The 19712-nt window shown below is 40.4% G+C and overlaps 1 long non-coding RNA gene across 1 annotated transcript in view; it reads left to right on the top strand.

Moving 5' to 3' along the window:
* Positions 1-19712, top strand: part of LOC109521981 (uncharacterized) — a 121843-nt gene that overhangs the window by 77661 nt on the left and 24470 nt on the right. The gene's annotated exons all lie outside the window — the stretch shown is intronic.

Raw genomic sequence — 19712 nt, 5'->3', positions numbered from 1 at the left:
GTCAGTGAATGTAGCTATCAATCATTGCCGCCAGCCTCTCAAAATATCCACCCACTTTGCTTCATTGTTGCCTGTTTTCTCTCATTGAGACTCTCCTTGACATTCATGTCATGTTTTTATCGTTAAGCAAAAAAAAAAAAAAAAAAAATAGTTTCCTGTCATATAGATTGTACGTGGAGCCTCAAAACCCGATACTGGGTCGCAGCTTTTCAGTCGCAGCTTGCCGGTCCTCAATCCCCTGATGTGTCATCAATTTTTTATTTATTTAATTTTATTTATCTCAATTTCTTCTTCAATCAGAATAGGCGTCGGAATATGCACACGTCATTAAAAAAACCCATTCACTACTTACATAACTTTGTACCGGACTTGAATGACTGCTATTCTCGAGAGTCCGATAAAATATGACATATTAACATTTAAATGAAAGCATTAGCATGTTTTTCATCTGTATGGTATTCCTCGGAGGGAAAAAAAATGGACTCAAGCAGTACCTCAGTCGTAGAGTAGCGAATGGGATTGTAAAATTATTTAGCTTTCTTTCTGATGATCTGGTTGTCTTTTAATGAGTGAGTACCAGAACATATTAAATCGAAATCTCAGTTTATAAATACCAAGTTAATATAACTTTTCTTCAACATCTGTGCTGGAATGAGTGTGTCGTCTACTCTCTTTGGTACAGACATTCGGTGTTGCTTGCCGTTTCCTTTTATCCATCCATCCATTTTCTGATCCGCTGATCCTCTCAAGGGTCGCGGGGTGTGCTGGAGCCTAGCCCAGTTGTCTTCAGGCAGTAGGCGGGGGACACCCTGAACTGGTTGCCAGCCAATCACAGGGCAGCCATTTCCTTTTCATCTCTTGCATTTGATAGACATCCAGTATGTATATTTTACAGTTAATTATTAGATTGCCTTATTATCCAATGAAGAGACTTTTATTGCTTCATACCCATTACTGCTTGTGATGAGGTGTCTAATGAGAAAGGCCTTCCAAAGCGTTTGCCCTCACATTTGCTTTTTTCTGTGTGGCTCATGGCCATGCAGTCTCACACTTGCTCAATCAACTCCTTCAATTTAATGGCTTCTGATAAAGGTTTGAGTCGGTTGGCAAAAATAAAATTGAGAGATATGAAGATGAATTAGATTAGATTTGCTCCACATCCGAGTAAAGCAAAAACTATTAGCAGTGAAGCCTGGATGATGATTAAAGACTTCCAAGTTCCTGTCAGAGTAGAAAAAAAATACAGAGGACCTTTATCGAACCTTTTATTAATTTTACACCTATTAAAATAATTAAATTCCATTTCAACACGTCATAATACACTTTTCTGAGTTGCTCTTTAATGCGTCATGAACACTGCCTAGACCAGGGGTGTCAAACTCATTTCACATTGTGGGCCACATACGGACTCGGTAGATGTCAAGTGGGCCGGACCATTAACATTATACCATACTCTGCTATAAATAACCAAAATATCATGTCTTTCCTATGTTTTGGTAGAAAGAAGCATTGGCGCATTTATACCGTCTGCTCTGTTGGGTCTGTCTCAGGGACAGATTGAGACTGCTGTTTTCTTCTCTGATCAAAACAATGTTGTCTTCTACTCTGATCAAAACGGTCTGCCCCTTGCGGATAATCCATGAATTGCATTTTATTGAAAATATTCATTCTGTGTCTTTAATGCATTTTTTTCACTTTTAAATTATCCTGCGGGCCACATTGAACCTCCTTGGGGGGCGGTTCCGGCCCGCGGGCCGTATGTTTGACACCACTGGCCTAGACCATCAGTCATGCACACAACAGATGAGACCATCCGTCCATCCATCCATCTACGCACACATCCATAACTACAGCCTTTTCTCACCGATGCTGAAAAATAAATATTGAGCATTCTAAGAGGCAACAAACATTGTATGGATTTTTCCAAACACGCAATGCAAGTTGAGTAAAACTGTTTCACGTGTTGTAGCCAATTTTTGACCAATACAAGGAAACGTCACCTTTAAGGGATTCTGTTTGTCGGTCATTGTTATAATTCCACATCAAAAATTGTGAGCATTTAAATTTCACTGTTTGTGTCATAATGTAAAAAGTGTAGCATTTGAAGCTTCTGCAACCACTGGTTTTCGTTATGTATGTCAATAGGAGGCAGCACTGCATAAAGAGAACAGTGATTTTATGTCCTCTGAACACCCCTACAATACTGTACATGCAGACGTGAGCAAGGGATGCCACAGTCTTTTGGCTGCCACGTCAGTGTTTATTATTCAAAGGCACCTTCAGAGATTCACTTATAATGAGTTTGTCTGTCTAAAAGACAGCGTTAAATTGGCTCATTTGGATGAAGACATGTTGAAAGTAGTCCGGGGGAAAAGATGCGATCACAGGCACCATCGTTCTTTTTTTTTCATCATCTAACAAGAGACAAATACACGGCCTTTTTATCTGTGTGCAAATTAGTTGATGTATGTATTATCCCTGACTGTAATGTGGAAAACCTTTTGCCCCTCGGCTATGTAACGCTCCAGAGAAATCAGCCTTCATCCTCCCTGTTGTCTTTTCAGCACCCTCCCACTTCATTTACCTCCCATTGCTTTTTACCACCAACTCATCTCATCTTCTGTCCTTCGCCGAGCCATGAATTCCTCCTTCTTCTGTCACACAGTACAAAATTACTTTGCGTAATGTTCTGGAATAATCCGAAACTGAGGCAGGGCCCACAAATGTAGACAGAGAAAAAAAAAAACATACAGAAATACTTGATTACAGAAAAGCGCGAAAGAAGAAGTACCGTATTTTTCGGATTATACGTCGCTCCAGATTATAAATCGCACTAGCCAAAAAATGCATAATTAAGAAGGAAAAAAATATATAAGTCGCACTGGAGTATAAGTTGCCTTTTTGGGGGAAATTTATTTGATAAAATCCAACACCAAAAACATACATGTCATCTTGAAAGGCAATTTAAAATAAAAATAAAACTAGAGAACAACAGGCTGAATAAGTGTATGATATGCTAACGTTACATGACGCTTAAACAATGAACTGTGAACGTGCCTGGTATGTTCACGTAACATATTAAGAATTATTTAGACAACTATAGCACAAAGAACATGCTAACAAATTTACCAAACCATCAGCGTCACTCCAAATCACGAAATCCAATGAAATGAAATCTTCATGCTCGGTGTCACTTTTAAACAACTCCGCCAACTCCGGAGGTAGAAGATGCAGCGCTTTCTCTTCTACATCGCTTACGTCAGAGTCATCGTCAGTTGTTTTTCTCAGTTACGTGGAAAGTAGCAACACAGGCCGAGAGCACCCTCTTGCGGTTTAATGTGAAAATAACATGTGATGTGTACAATGTGTTAACCATTTCACACCGAAGTCGCTCCAGAGTATAAGTCGCACCCCCGGCCAAACTATGAAAAAAAACTGCAACTTATACTCCAGAAAATACGGTAGTACGAATTAGGTCGCTGGTCAACAAAACCAGGAAAAAACCGTAACAAACAAAAAGCGCATGCAGAGGTGAATCAGGTGTGTTGATGGAGGGCAACATCGAAAACATGCAGGATAGGGGCCCTCGAAGACCGAAGTTGGTGACACCTGCACTGTATTAATGAAATGGAATAATATCATTCAGTAAGTTCAAGATCAACATTTACAGCCTGTGTACTATGTAAACTATAGAACATGAACTGCAGCCGTACAGTATGTTCCACTATATGTTCACCAGACTTTTTTTTTTTTTTACTCATTAAAAAAAAAAAATGCGAATGGAGTGTCAAGGTCAGAGCACCACACAGATTAGTCATAAAAGAAATATGACAGTGGCGTCTGGTTATTATCTGCTGCCCTTCAGAATGCCCTCCTTGGTGGCAAATGGCTTCCAATGTGTGCTTTCCACCCCTGGAAAATACCAAATTGCTCTCTTCTGTCTCTTTTTTTTTATTCTCTTCAGATCTCTTAGTTTTGTTTTGTTTGAATCCCTCAGCAACATAGCTCGTGCCCAGCAACCTTGACCAAAACAAAACCTAGGCAGTGATGAAGCAGAGTAATCCTGTTTCTGTGACAAAGTATGAACACCATAGATCGCACATCCTTGTGAAATGAATCTTTGGAATTTGTTGTGGCATTACCAGAGGCTTAGCTGAGGAGCGGTGCAGCTACATGCCCAAGATAATGCCTCGAGAATCTATTGTTGCAAGTCTTTACATACAACATGAATCAGGAAAATTAATCCTTTTGGTGGTTCAATCAGAAGATAGAGGGCTACAACTTGTATGCAAGCGGTTTGGGTTTCAAGCATTCCTAGAAAGTTCCTATCAGTTTGCCTTGTTGCACTGAAGAAACCTGTCAATGTGCCCTGGACCAAAATTCAAGCATTCATTGACTTTCCGTACTCTGCCCCAATTTGTGGGCGATCTGAGCGTGAAAATGGAAGATGAGATCCACTCTTCTGGCGACTGTGCTCAGGTAGTCAAATGACATCTGTATTTTTACGTTCGAGATTTTAGCATCCTGGGGCCTCATTCATCAAGCATGCATAGGCCCACCAAAAGTAAGATGACGCTCTCTTCTTTCAGCTAAAAAAAAAGATGGTTTCTATCTTTTTCCGTACTTTTGCAATTAGTATTAGAAAATAGCTACATTTCATCAGATTTCCATTTTCTGAGCTAATAAACAGAGAAAAATACCTTTTTGTAAAATCATGCATTTAAGCACGATTTCAAGTATGGCACCACTATTTTTTGCTCTACACTACTCCACAACCCTGCCCATGCATTGCTCCCCCTCTACTTCCACTTGTTCTGCAGCATGATCCTGGCCGGTCCCTTACGCCCGCTGCCACCTGCTGGACAGATTTTAAATGATTTACAACGCAGACAAGCCTGATCCTGAGTCAGAGGCTGCATCAGAGCCTTCTGCACTCTACGACGCAAAAAAAGGAAATGTAAAAACACGTCATGGGTAGGCGGTCGCAGTAGCTCTCCTTGACGTCATGGCGAATAAAGAGTTAAGGGTTTTGGCCCAATTACTTCTCTGTATGTGTTCTCACTTTAGTCGAAACTGACTTTAACAGTGAACACATTATTTTCATTTTGTTTGTACATTGTTCAAATAAAGATTCGAGTGCCCAGAGAGTCACTGCCACGTGCTGTTTGACTGAGTGCAGCAGACAGGCTGCCAGTGTGTCAACCCCAAGGGAAGGAGAGGCTGTATCAATGAACTGATGGCGATGTGACCAGACAGTGTACTCCTTGGCATGATTTTGAGAAGTAGTGATAATGGCTATTTGGCACTTCTCCTCATTTAAAGTTTTTCCAAGACAAAAAGCATAGAGAGGAGCCAAATGAGGTGGCTTGGGCAGTTATTCCTCCTGTACGCCTCAAGAGTGAGTTGTTCCAGGCACGACTCACTCTGAGGTGGCCCCGAGGAACATCCAGGACACACCGACCTGGGAAAATCTTCGGATGTTCCACGGAAAGAGCTGGACAAAGTGGCTCCAGGGAGGAAAGTTTACGTTTCTCTGCTTAGGCTGTTAACCTTTGCCACTTGACCCCAGATAAGCAGATGAAATTGAATGGATGGATGGCTGGTTCTGTCTGGTCATGTGCGGTTGTTTTCATCACCACCCCATAATGTTACTCTGTAAGACTTGATGAAATCCCTCAACTAGTTCCGAAACCAGAGCATTATTAGTATGGATTTCTCCGTTTCCATTGGATCAAGCGTTGTGATCGCTTGATCCAAACCAAGACATGTAGTCTCTAGCCCTTGTTTCAACAAAGACCTCAAACAAGCAGCCCCTGATTGTCTGAACAAATATATCTCTCAATAAGCTTCCACTCTTCACAAATCCTCTTGTCTTCTTTTGAGTGATTACCTTAAAATAAAGAGGAAGAAACACATCATGAAAGTCTAAATCCTCTGGTCTCTGCCGTGAGTGAAATATCTGTTTTTTTTTACTTTTTTTTTAAAGAACTTTGAATTGTTCAGCAGGAATTTGTTTGTTCGAAAATATTAAACTATTGTGGATGCTAGTGATTTAGCTTCTGCCTGGATTCTTGATTTACTTTACACATCAGCTCAAAACAAATAACTTGAAGGAACCTCATTCAACTGCTCCACACATTCCATGCTAATGACACCGTTCACATGATGATGATGATGATGATGATGATTTTTTTTTTTTTTTGTGCCCCAGATGGCAAGGTTTGAATACGGGTCATGACAGCATCTAAATAAACAACGACAATCACCCCCGTGCATGGTCTCAAATCCCCTCCCATACTAATGAAGCCTAATTCAAATGTGGATTTGAAACCCGATAAACCTGATATCTCCCAATACGACTGCACTGTAAATGCCCAGAAATGTTATCCCCATCCGTACCAGCTTGACGTCATGGCAACAAACCAACCATTAAATGGCCCTTACACAGCCGAGTCTACCCAAACAACACACATGCAGTCGAAACAGATAGCATTAATGGTGCAAATAGTATACATTACAGGTGCATGTTTACACCATTAATTAGCTAAAACAATTTACGACAGCAATACTGCAGTTATTGTCAATTCTGTATTACAGCTGCATAATGCCCCTTCCTTTCTTGACTCTAAGAAAAATGCATTCCTTAAATTCCTGAATAAGTTTAATGTGTCTCGGACCAGTGCTATGGTGCTGGTGAAGTGTTATTTGCAGCCTCAAACATTAACCCCTTGTATGCTGCACCTTGCAGGTATAAGCCATTTTTCTTGCAGACTGTGCAAAGCGACAGAGGTAAACTAAATCTCTGATCGTTTTCCAGTCCGGCCGCTTTGATTGATGACTGGAACGGCTGTTTAATATGATGGCTCCACAGCATGGAAACCTACAAGAACTGTGATGGGACACACGGTGATAACTGCTCTGTCTGCTTTTCATCTTTCATTAGGCCGCGCGACAGATGGTAAACTTAGCAGGTTCACTTTACGGCGACAAGTTTAACGACTCGCGGAACATGTGACGTAAAGACTGTGGATGTCGCCCCACTATCGTAAGGAAGCATTTGCAGATGTAGTTGATGACATGCTCTTGATGAATATTCTAGTTGAAGACCGAATGCTGGAAACTTTGTGTTCTTCAACGGGCGATACAAACAATTTTCTGCCAATGTGTTCCTTTCCCTCGTTCGCCTCATTACACTTTCGGCAGCAGCAGAGTAATTTGTTGCTGTACATGTGCCAAGATGGGCAGCCTTTAGTTAATTATATAAGATACTTGACCCCCATCGGTTTCAGGGTTTAAACCTCTTGAATTAATTTATCTACCATGCACTCCCTCTTGATCCCATAAGCAACAAGGACCATCATCATTCATTGACCAAACTGATTTGATGGAACTTTCTTCATTCTTCCCTTTACAACTGCTTTTTGGCCCAAGAAACATCATGTTCCAGTTCCAAACTTCTGTAAATGTCTCTGAATCTTTTTATGCAGCACGAATTGTGTTTGCATTTCCTCTCAGGCTGTGTATATAGTTCATAATCTCAGCCCAAAACTCAATTGACAGTCAACATGAGCAGTGGTTTAGCCAGCTGTAGCAGCATGGGATGGCCTGGAGGGCCCTTTGGCTGTCTGATATTAATGGTTGCAATTTGGACGTGCGAGTCACCGCAAAGTGTCCGGCCTAAGAGCACACTGTCCCTAATAGCACAGCAAAGGAAACAACCCGAGCGCCAATAGATATGCCCGTAATTGTAGCATCAGACCAAAGTCAGGCTTGTGCCTCATTAGAGGAGTACTGAGAGGTCTGAGTCTTCTTGGGACCTGAAGTTGAAAGCACACCAAAATAACTTGGTAGATATTGGCTGCCTGTGTGCATTGTTCTTTTTTAAATAATTAAAAACTTCTGCACTGTGGGTTCTCGGTTTTTTAGTCACAATATTTGTCAGATTTTCTGGGGGGGTTGGCGGGTGGGGGTTCGGCCTGCTTCTCGTTTATTTTGGGTGTCATTTCACTGTTGACCATGAGATGACGGCACACTATTTAGTTTCAGACTGGGTAAATTTGAAACAAGATTGCAAACAGGAAATATTTCAACACAGCTTGTTTTTTGTTGACTATCAATTGCCATCCTCTGTCATCCAGCTTTTTACACCAATGGAAAGTGATGGCAAAGGGGTCATTTGCCAATGTAGCTCTTTGGTTATGATTATTGATCTCTCTCTCTCTCTCTCTCTCTCTCTCTCTCTCTCTCTCTCTCTCTCTCTCTCTCTCTCTCTCTCTCTCTCTCCCCCCTCTCTCTCAATAAAATGTGTCCAGATGTTTGTATTATTTTCAGTGCATTAAAAGACCTGAAAAAAATAAATGCAGCAAACGCGATAAAAGCATAACTCGAGATTGTTTAAAGCAAAGTCAAAATGTTATATGCAGCCAAAACATGCCCTATCAAACTAAGGCTGCAGGTAATTAAAACATTAATTGAATATAAAGAATGTAATTAATTCTTCAACACTATGACAAAACTCCTGGACAGCTAAATACAACACTGGCATGAAAACAGGAGCACGGATCATTCAGAGAAATTATCCCATCTCATTAACACATTTTAAAAATAGTTTGATCCATGGTCTGTTTCCCTTTACTTGGCTAATCAAAGAAATGTAGTCCAATCTGTTAGGTCATATAATATACAGTACCTGTTAATTGACTGTCTTAGATTTTGCTGACCACATTTGCAGGAGTGTGCATTAGGTCTGCAAGGACTCGCTTGACTGCTATAAAACTACAATTTAGCATCCTCCTCAACATTTGCATCTGCATTAATCCATGAATAGGGTTTTTTTTAATAGACAATAAACAGTAACAGTAAAGGGTGCGTCTCTTCCGGACTGTATATTTGATTATAAAACGGTTTACCCGGCAGTAGTGCATGCAGTTGACTGGCATTACTGTACAGACCATGTCTATAAAACATTGTGACATTTATTTCAGCGGCAGCCATTTACTTATTTACTTACCTGTACTCTTTGACATTCAGCATTTTCACCAACAGCCAGTGTGTGTTTGATGGAATAATATTAGTAAACAGCATTCATAATACAAACCGGAACCCAAATGTCAACTATTGTGACGCACTGAAATGTTGTTTTTATAAGTTTGAATAACTTGTTTAAGGGTCTGGAAAACAAAACAATGCCATTCTTGGCAACATCACTAGTTTATTTTCGGTATGATGGGCCTGGCAAAACTCCAGCTAGCTAAGAAGTCGGCCCTAAGGCTCATTTGTTGGTCAGGTCAAAAATGAGTGTGATTTGCAAGCAGTGAGTTGGCATTCCATAAAACATGACAACAAACGCTGTGGCTTTTTTTTTTTGACTACATTTTAACCTGTGTTGATTAGTTAGCCATTGTGAAAGCATTCCTGTTGCCGTAAATGTGAGTGTGTCGATCTATAGTTTTTTGTTTTTTTTTTCCCTTTGGTTGACTAATTTTACACTTGTCCGTCAAAAGTGTCGAGCGCTACTTCAAAATGTCCCTTTACAATCGCTGAATAATTTATTCTGTCTCCAGCTAAAGACTGAAACAGCTCGTTCTTGTTATTGGCTTTAGAAAAAAGTTTGCATTTAAGGTATGTTTTTTGTTTTTTTTTAATTTTAAACCAGTGGTGTTAAAATAGATCTTGAATCCATGTCACTTCATCAGCCAACAATTGAACCCCTCTAGTTATATGCTATTTAGAGGCAGTTGTATTCCATTCATGTGTAGAAAAGAATGACTAACGAAGCTAATACACACATAAATTGCTGCCTTCGCTGCTTAACCAATGCAGCTGTTAAACCAGAGTGACAAGCTGTTACCATTTAGTGGAACATTGATTTTGAAATGAAGTTTGTTTCCCTCCAGTGCTTTCTGCCAAGTGAGAGGCGTCGTTGCCCGAATCTGCAGACGAAACGATTTTCAGGCTCGGCCGCTTATTAGTGGTGTGCTTCGGCTTCTCTCAACCTGCCTTTGGCATTTCAAAGATTGTAGTTTGAATGGGACTGTATCAACCCGTAGACCATGCCGTAAGCCTGTGTAGGTTAGGGTCAAAGACAGCAGTTTGACTCATCTCAATAACCACAACCAAGCATACCAGTGGTGGTTGAAGCAGACAATTGAGTGCTGATGGATCCAAGGACCCCATGCATCTTTGATTCAAGTGTGCCCTTTCCTCTATTTCTTTCTGACCTCATCTTCTGCTTCATGAAATAACACTGATTTTGGCCTCTCCACGAGACACTTGTGAAGCTATCCAGCTGGTACTATGCGGCCCCTCTATTTTCAGACCATTGCACCAATCAGACACAGTTGTTTGCATGTCTGGGAAAGTTCCATTCGCTTATAGAAGAATAGAATAATACGCCTTTAATAGTTCTGCAAAGGGAGATATAGAAGAGTCAAACTTTTTTTTCTTTACTTCTCGATGTCGGGCAGAAAAGTCACTTCGATGGTAAGATCTGTCTGTAATGTAAGAGCTTTGGAATAAGTGTGACAGAAAAAAAAAGAGCAAGCAAAATGCAGTTAATGCTAAGCTACTTGAGGAATTGTTTGCAAGGTACTTGGAGGTCTCACGCATGTTTTGTCTCGCTTGTTATCAGGAATGAGTTCCATTTACATTTATGTGCGACTTTAGAGACACGTTTGACAAAGAAAATATTGTTTGATTCCAAACAGGAGGCCTTTGACCTGAGATTATATATTTCATTCATTCATTCATTTTCCGATCCGCTTTATCCTCTTCGGGCAGTAGGCGGGAGACATCCTGAACTGGTTGCCAGCCAATCACAAGGCACACACAGACGAACAACCATCCGCGTTCTCACTCACACCTAATTTAGAGTGTTCCATTAACCTGCCATGCATGTTTTTGGAATGTGGGAGGAAACCGGAGTACCCGGAGAAACCCACGCAGGCCCGGGGAGAACATGCACACTCCACACAGGGAGGCCGGAGCTGGAATCGAACCCTGCACCTCTGAACTGTGAGGTCCACCCGCTTACCACTGGGCCACCCCTTCCAAATATATACATGATTTTCTTCTGTTTTTCAAAAAGGTAATCTCATAAAAACCTCAATTGGATCAAGAGGCATTTTTTCAGGATCGGCTATTAGCGCTTAGACTTTAACTTATTCTTGACTGTGCTTGGTTGCACATTGTGGAGTGTTGTGAAAGAAGGGAATGCACAAAATTTATGGATGGGAGGGCAGAGCGGGCTTGGAACGAATTAGGGTGTTTACATAGAAAACGCGTCTCTACTTAAAAAAAATTCTAGTTAAATTTCTTCGTGAACCAATTAATTTCGTAGAGGTTACAACGTATACATTTTCTAAACGCAAAGTCTTAGGGTGCCTTACCTAAAAAAACAAAAAACAAACAAACAAAAAAAAAAACAGTTAAACATTCGGGGTTGTATTGTACGATAATGATGTGGTAAACATTTTCGGGGATTTATTTCCTGACAGTAAATGTCACTGTCAAAGGATGAATGGCTCTCCTGTAGTTGACTGACAACCGAATAATGGCGTAGCCAACCGACCTTTCACACGACAAGCAATATTGAAAATGAATTTTACGTTTGACTGATACGGCTGTGTATGTGCCATTCACCCACAGTCACCTGGGATAGGTTCCAGTTTCCCCATGACTGTGTGGGAACAGGATAAGCAGTAGAAAAAGTGATGGATGAATCGATGGAAGAACCAACAATAGCATCCTTCCACTTTCAGTGAAGGAGACTTCTTTTTTTGCGGTTCATAATGTGCTTAACCGCTAATACCGTCAAAATCCAGTACATGCCGAATCGGGTCCTTCTAGGGAATTGAACAGCGACGGATGTTTTCCACATGCACTTCAAACTATCCTTTTCGTCGGTCGGGTTCATTGTTTCCTCTCCTTTTTCAAACGTTCACACACTCTCATCTCTCTCTCTCTCTCTCTCTCTCTCTCTCTCTCTCTCTCTCTCTCTCTCTCTCTGTCTCTCTCTTTGAACGTGAGTGCTAGCGCATGCATATTCATATTGTGTGCAGCCGCTCACACCTTCTTGAACATACAGTTGGTTGCACACAACATTGATTGCCATCTACGCATTGATGCCACTTCGGAGACTCCCAGGTTAACACCACATGAATAAATTCCCATTTATGACTCCCATAATACTTGTGACGTGTATTTAGATCAGACTGTCGGATGTAGTCATCGGTTGGCAAGTGAATTACTTTGTGTTTGATGTTTGATTGGCAGTTATGATATTTGGATTGTGTATCGTGTCAGTGTGACACAGGCAAGTCAAGAAGGTGTCAGTCAAATCCTCTACATCCTGCCGCCCTGAGACAGTGCAGACAACCTCGCCACTTGATTGCTAAGACTGACCTCCGATTGCGTTGTTGAGTTGTGTGTGTGTGTGTGTTTGTCTTCATGCAAAAATGAAGCAAGTGCCAGACGGATATTCCATGAAATCTTAGTGAATCTTTGTAGAAATCTGTTTCAACTTGGAGTTTGGAAATTTCTCGCGATTTCTGCTTGTCTGACCATGAATCCAGGGTGGTTCGTTGTTGAATATGGCAAAAGAGGATGATCAAGCAGCCAAACCCATGTTATCAAGTCATAGATCCTCCTAAAACTTGTCGACTTTCGGATTTTCTTTTTCCCCTGAAACTGTTTGTACAACATGTCTGAGAAACATTTGGATTGTTCTTCCAACTTTGCCGGAGAACACACTGATTACACTGCAGAACAAGTCTTGGTGATTTGATCTCAACTTTTCTTTCGGGACGGAAACAAAGACAAAACGCTGCAATAGCCAACATTTTGTTTCACCATCTGCTGCCTATTCAGTATTCAGGTCAGGCTCAAACTGAAAATGAAATACAACCTTGTACTGTATGATTGCCTCTCTCTACCAAGTCACAGCAAAGAAAATCTCTGGGATTGTTTTCTTCTTTTCACAACAATTCCCTTTACGTAGTAAGACTTTAGATTGTCATGAGGCTTATGCATCATTGCCGTCGACTTTTCCTAAAGAGCCCTTCACTCTCGCTCTCCGCACACCTTGTTTATCCTTGTCTTCCCTTCTTCGGGTGATGTATTAATCTTGAAAACTAACGTTTTTTTTAACCGAACCCTACATTGACTAAATGGGAGAGAAGAGTCATGGATATGACAGTTTGCATTGACTAGCACTCCAGGCTATTGCCTTAGAGCAGAGATTATTCCCCCTGATTAAGCAGCTGATATGTATTTGAGCTTGGATTCATACTGATGACATCACTGGTATGAATAAGCCGTGTGGTATATTTCTTCCCCCGTTTCCCCTTCCTCTGGGTGAAAAAAGTAAACCAAAAGCTGACAGTCTGTCGTAATTGCCAAACTCTATTACCTGCAAGATTTTAGGAAGGAATTTAAATTTAGGAAAGCTCATCATTCATGTTGCTGCCGTACTAATCAGGCACTCTTGGCATGAACACGTCCCGCGTTGCTTACAACATGCCTCCTCCAGATCCAGCCTCCATGAAAAATGAAGCAAGGTAAATCCTCTTGTGAGCATAATGAAATAAGCTGCAAGGAATTTCCGCCGCTCAATTACTGTGGGTAGAGACCCTTCATTTGAGGCTCTCCTCCTTGAAGTCCTTGGGGCCGCTTTTTTACTGCTGTTATTTGCAGAGATTCTCAACAACAGGTCTGAGGAATCGTTCGGATGTGTTGACGGTTCTCTAGTGCAGTGGCCCCCAAACGGTTTAATAGCAGCAAATATTTTCAAGGACCGGCCTTACAAATGCCGAATAAAATACAACAAAATAATATGAAAACTGTGGTATTTTCTAAACATAATTATAAACGCGAATCATGACACGAGGAACGTCCTATCTGACCGCAACACTCGTGGTCGCTATGGTAATGTTCAAACATGCCTTCAAAATAAGATACAGCGCAAATAAAAAGTGCATGAAAAATACGACTCGCCGTCACCGCATATTATGCAGTGTGGGCTTGGTGTGTGGGAATCTCCCGTTGAGATAAATGCGTATTATAAGGACTCCTGATACTGTCCCTTACTTTTTTGGGAAGTCGTAGGCTCCTCTTTTGTCTCCTGGCTGTGTGTTTTCTCCTCCCTAAAGAAACTTCCCAAAAATGTATGTTTTTTTTTTTTTTTTTTTTTTTACTCATTTTGCTTGCTGATGGGTTTCATTTTAGCGGTAACCTATCACGTGACTGAGTAGCGCACCTAGACCATATTGTAGACATATGTAACAGAGAATCCCGTAATTTTTCAAAATAAAACATCTTTCAGATTCCGAAATGAACAAAACAGAAGTAATGTAAGTTATTTATTCTTTCTGTGCGGCCAAATGACCCACAGACCGATACTGGTAACTTGCTGTTTTCATTTTATTGTTTCCCACTGCCATTGTTGCATATGTAATTCTTAAACATTATTGTCACACACAATTGCTGGAAAACAACTCAATTGTTCATGTAATTAAACATGTTGAAACATAACACAATCGTGACATTATGATCAAAGCGAAGAGCCCATTTTAATAAAGTCAGGAGTAGAATGAAAAGATACCCGTTTTTAAAAGTAGACTATGAAAGTAAAAGTCATCCGAAAAATCAATACGTCGGCTGCGGCTGAACAATCTTCAAGTACAGTCACAAAGTATTTGTACATTGTTATTTCCGCCACTGCTCACTGCTGAACAGAAGTAATGAGAGGTTGAATGACTTCAGATTTTTTTTGGTGATCAAACACTCAAGTGATGATCGCCGATTAGGGGCGGATTATCTGACATCAGTGATATTTTTTCCTCCTCAACTTTCTGTGTTTGCTCGCCTTCCTCGGTTGCACTGGCCCCACCCCCACCAACCTTCAGATTTTCTCTTATCTAACCATATTCTGATCCCTCAATGGCATCGCAGACAGCTGAAACTTGTAAAACTCTCAAGGGGGGGTGTCATTCAATGCCATATCCCCCAGTGGGATTAACCTAGCAGGTTTTGGTTCTAATAAAACACGGTGTACTCGAAACAATGTTCGTGACTATTGGTGATCTTATATCTGCTTTGGAAAATACTACAGTGCTTTAAATCAATCTGTCTATACTTCTACTTGACGAAACTGCACCGTACAAAGGTCACAATACCACATTGACTTTCAGTAACATATCTCTGACCGTTAAACTTTTATATATATTTTTTAGGGTCATCCAAGAGGCAGTGTGGTGATATTTTATGGTCATCCAGTGAGTGTTCATTACACGGGATACACAGTGGATACTTTTTTTGTGCCGATCCATCACATGACGATCGCACAAGATGTGTTCTGTGATTAACCACCGGCTCCATTCATCACGCGGATTCAACTCACAGTGGTTTCGACTGTCAGTGGACGTATATTGTCCTGACAAATTGGCGAGTCCAGAAGGAGATATACGATCATGCCGCTCATACTCTCATCAAAATCACACGGCCTCTCGCGCGACACACAACCGCGAAGAAGCAAACAAATCAGGAGATAATCATTTCTTGCTGCTCTTGAACGATTCCAAAATTTCTTTTCGCTGCATCCAATCACAAACAAGTGGCCGACTGACTGCAAACGAGGGAGGTGTTTATTCAGAGGGCAGCTGTGGTTTGGTTTTGTCACAGCGCTACAGGTACAGTGGATTACAATTGATGTCTTGTGAAAGTGGAGCTTTACGTAAAACAAAAATGAGTTTGATGCGAGGAACGCAGATAAAACATGGACTCGCACAACACGTCACAGTCGACGGGAAGCGTCCGTAAAGATGCTTTCTCCCCATCGTCTCATCTCATCTCCGTGACAGTTTACAGCGGTAGTAACTCCACAGTTGAATTCATCTAAGAGACTCTTTTCACACTGTTGGTGCTGTTTTCTTTAGCCAAGGCCTTCGAATGGGGCTCAGCAATTTCACCCTTCAACGTCCTTGTGTGAACATTGTGAAGATAATAGTTAATAACCCGTTTTTGTTTCTTGATTGGAAAGTCTCAGTGGGTATTTCGGACACAGCGTCCATTTCAGGACATGCATTTCATCTGACTTTCTTCTGTCCATGCTGTCATTTGGCTCGGGTTGGCAACATCTGTAAGGTAGAGCAACGGGAGGTTGGACAATTGATGATTTGTGTTTTCAGATGTAAGGTAGAGCAACGGGAGGTTGGACAATTGATGGTGATTTGTGTGTTCAACGTCAATGTGAATATTGTTCTTCATTAGTTTAGTTCACGCTAATAAGTTCTCTTAAGTCCATCTTCATGACGTCAGCTATGCTCTGATATTTGAAGACTCCAGTTTCTGGATTTCAGAATCAAGCCCGTTTCAAATCACCTTCTTTTGCAGTGTGAAACATTCTTCAAGCTGTTCACATTTCGGAATAATTGCGGATACAGGCCAGAGATAAGTTTAAATTGTTGTTACTGGTATTTATGTGGTCATATTATTGGCACTGATAATTATTATGACCAAAATCTGATTCTTTGGTGGGGGTTGGCGTTTGCACTCCACTTTCTGGAAGGTATTAAAATCCATTAAACAGTTGTCAATTGCCTCACCTGGTTAAAAAAGAAAGAAGCAAAGAATGAAACAATCAAAGAAAGTAAGTCACGAAAAAGGTCTAGTAACATGTCTTTAGGTCTTGCTTGTCAGCGGTTTGTGTTTGGATAAAGTTTGATCAAATTCCAAATTGTACAACCTTTTGTGTCTGATTTCAGACTATTTGAAACACGTTTGGTTGCGGTGCTACAAGGCAGGAACCTTCAAAGTTTAATCGCTACATTGGTTGTCAAAATAGTGTCGTTTAACCTTTTGTTCCGGCTCTGATCAAAACAATGACTCCTTTTGTTCCTGTTTTGACTGAAGTGTCTGCCATCCTCCCTAGTCTGACACTGTCCTTTGTGCATTTTCCAGATCACACTGGCTTACTGCGGAGGCTCATTTTTTTCCCCCATTGGTCTTGTCTGATTAGCATTACTGTATCACGCTGTCACTGGCACCTCACTGACCTTCCTCACCTCCTTTGAAATTACTTGCTTTGTTAAGGACCATGAACACCAATCTGTGCTTAGAAGAACCGAGGGCTCTTTCAGTATCTTGATAAACTGAACTTCTGCATAAGAAATCTGAGCCGTGGCTGACAGTGACAGTTTTTTGTTTATTTTTAAAATCATTTTGGAGTGGATCCTTTTAACACAAACAGCTGTGTCTGCCATTGAAGTAAAATTCTGAAAAAAATGTCAAATTCTGGTGTCCCATTCATTTTCAGGCATCACGTTTGGGGAGGGTTTTACTGATTTGACCAACTTATTTTTACATGAGGTCACCAATGTTCATGCTTAAAGTGTACATTTAATAACTTTTTCATGACGATTCAACCTCCATTATATTTGATGGCATTTTTTTTTCATGGGATACAGACTTTTTTTTTTTTTTCTCTCCAAGCATTGCGATTTCACTGTCTGATGATTGGATCACTAAATACACTGTTGGTGCTTTTTGAAACACATTTACTGAAATGCTTTTTGTTGCACAAGAAGCGGACTTGAATATATGGGACGTACTTGGGCGACTTGGAAATTGATAGCTGCAATTATTGCTTTGATTCATTCTTGTTGAGTGTACTGCATGTCTCGTAATTTACAATGCAGTGCAATAGTTCATTGGATACTGCGTAATCAACATTGCGTAGGCAGTAAATTCAATGACACAAGATCTAGATATGCTAGATTGAGTCCCTGTGTCTTACTTTGAATTGAACATGTTATTAAATATGTGGTTTGTGTCTAACGTGGAAAAATAATTTCTAACATGTCCAAAATGAATCACTGATTTGTTTTCAGTTGTATTTATTTATTCATTTTCTTTTCTTGTCTTGTCCAGACCCATGTCGAATTGTGATGGAGTATTTAGGTTACAATAAGACTTCATTTGCATCCATGCCTCAGCCAAATTACAGGCAATCATTTCCAAGAATGTCAAACATGAAAACAGGCGTTGATTATCCAACACCCCCTCATGCTGAAATTGCAAATGAAGCTCATCATGACCTTCATAAGCTTTCAAACACGCAGGAGCTGTTTATGGTTATGTTGTCATATAACAACCAAACAAATTGGTATTTATTTGCCTGCTTTTTGTTATTGACGAGTGTTGCCTCACATATCAAAACTCGCCCCCTCACCGTTATGGCGCGTGTAAATAAGACCCCATTTACTGTCACTGACATAAATGAGTCCGATAACAAGGGACTCAATGTCCTTGCCTTCCAAATGTGCCTTATTAGCTTCCCATTCGACCGGCAGCTTCTTCCACATCATTCAGCTTTGCAACGACTGTTTTGAATTGTTTTACTCCCCCAACTTTTATCTTTCAAGACTTTGTCCTAAAATTAACTGCCTGGAAGATTCAGCTGAAATGTTTGATCGGTAACAAATACTGGGGCAGCTCAACAAAGCATGGGGCGATCTACATTTCAAGAGTCACTTATTCGCTTCTATTTAATAGGCAGATCTGACAAACTTGAATATCGTTTAACTTTGAGGTCAACACAGCTGCTTGGAGTGCGAACGGTACATTTGATTGTTGTTGATGGCCTTTCCTTCGTAGAAATGTATCTCATGAAATGTTTGACATTTAACACGAATCATAAATAGTGCCGCCTGAAGATACCAGTGAACCGACCAGTTTTCCAAAATAAGAGGCGTTGTTTGGCCGTTTCGCCTTGGCAAGTTAAAATGTGAGATACGAGGGCCACATGGTGCAGGTAAACTCAACTCACATCACAAGTAGCAGTTTGGCAGATCGTAAACAACTTTGCAAAAAGTGGGTTCAAGCTGTTTTTTGCAACTCCCAGTTGAAGTTGACTGACAAATTTACATATGTGCTAGCATGATGCTAACACATAAGGGGAAGCACCATAGCTGGGCTAACCAATAAATTTGGTGTGGCGATTGTATATACCTTTAAGCAATAAATATTTGAACAGAAACGACACAACATATCAATAAAACAATACTCATAGGTTAATATTCTTTATCCTCATCCAAGAACTAACTACTGGAATGGATTGGCATTTCCAGTCAGTTCAATGGGGAAGGATGATTTGAGTTACAAGCATGGTTATGAAATGAATGAAAGCCATCTCCTAAGGCAGCATCGTACGTTGTCAAGAATACAACTGGTATGTTTTTGGGTGATTTACATTGGAATAAAACTAAAAATTATTCACATTTATGAGAATGATTTGAGCCTAACAAAGCAAGCAAGTAGTTTTCCCCCCAAACTATTTGCTGAGTTGTTTTTACTTCAATCATTCAATTAAATTAATAAGTTTTACTGATATCTTTAAGGTGGGGAACAGTACAAGGGACAGTTAGTTCTGTAAAATCCTTTTTTTTTTCTCTCTTGCAAAATGCCAGATAACCAATATTCACAACAGCAAAACTTTAAATATTTTGTTGACTTGCCCAACTTAAACACTTGTTGCCGTGAAATTTTGAGTTCACCCAACTTGTTTTTTTAAATTTTATGATTATTATTATTATTTTTTACAATATATCTTGAACCCATACTTCAACCTGGATGGACAGTGCTGGAATATTCACGATCCCATGTTTGCTGCATTTGACTCATAACACAGTAGCATTCAAAATGAAACAGAAAAACCC

The sequence above is a fragment of the Hippocampus comes genome, unplaced genomic scaffold, assembly GCF_001891065.2.
Source record: "Hippocampus comes isolate QL1 unplaced genomic scaffold, H_comes_QL1_v1.1 scaffold478, whole genome shotgun sequence".
NCBI lineage: Eukaryota > Metazoa > Chordata > Actinopteri > Syngnathiformes > Syngnathidae > Hippocampus > Hippocampus comes.
This window is presented reverse-complemented; position numbering and strand designations above follow the sequence as displayed.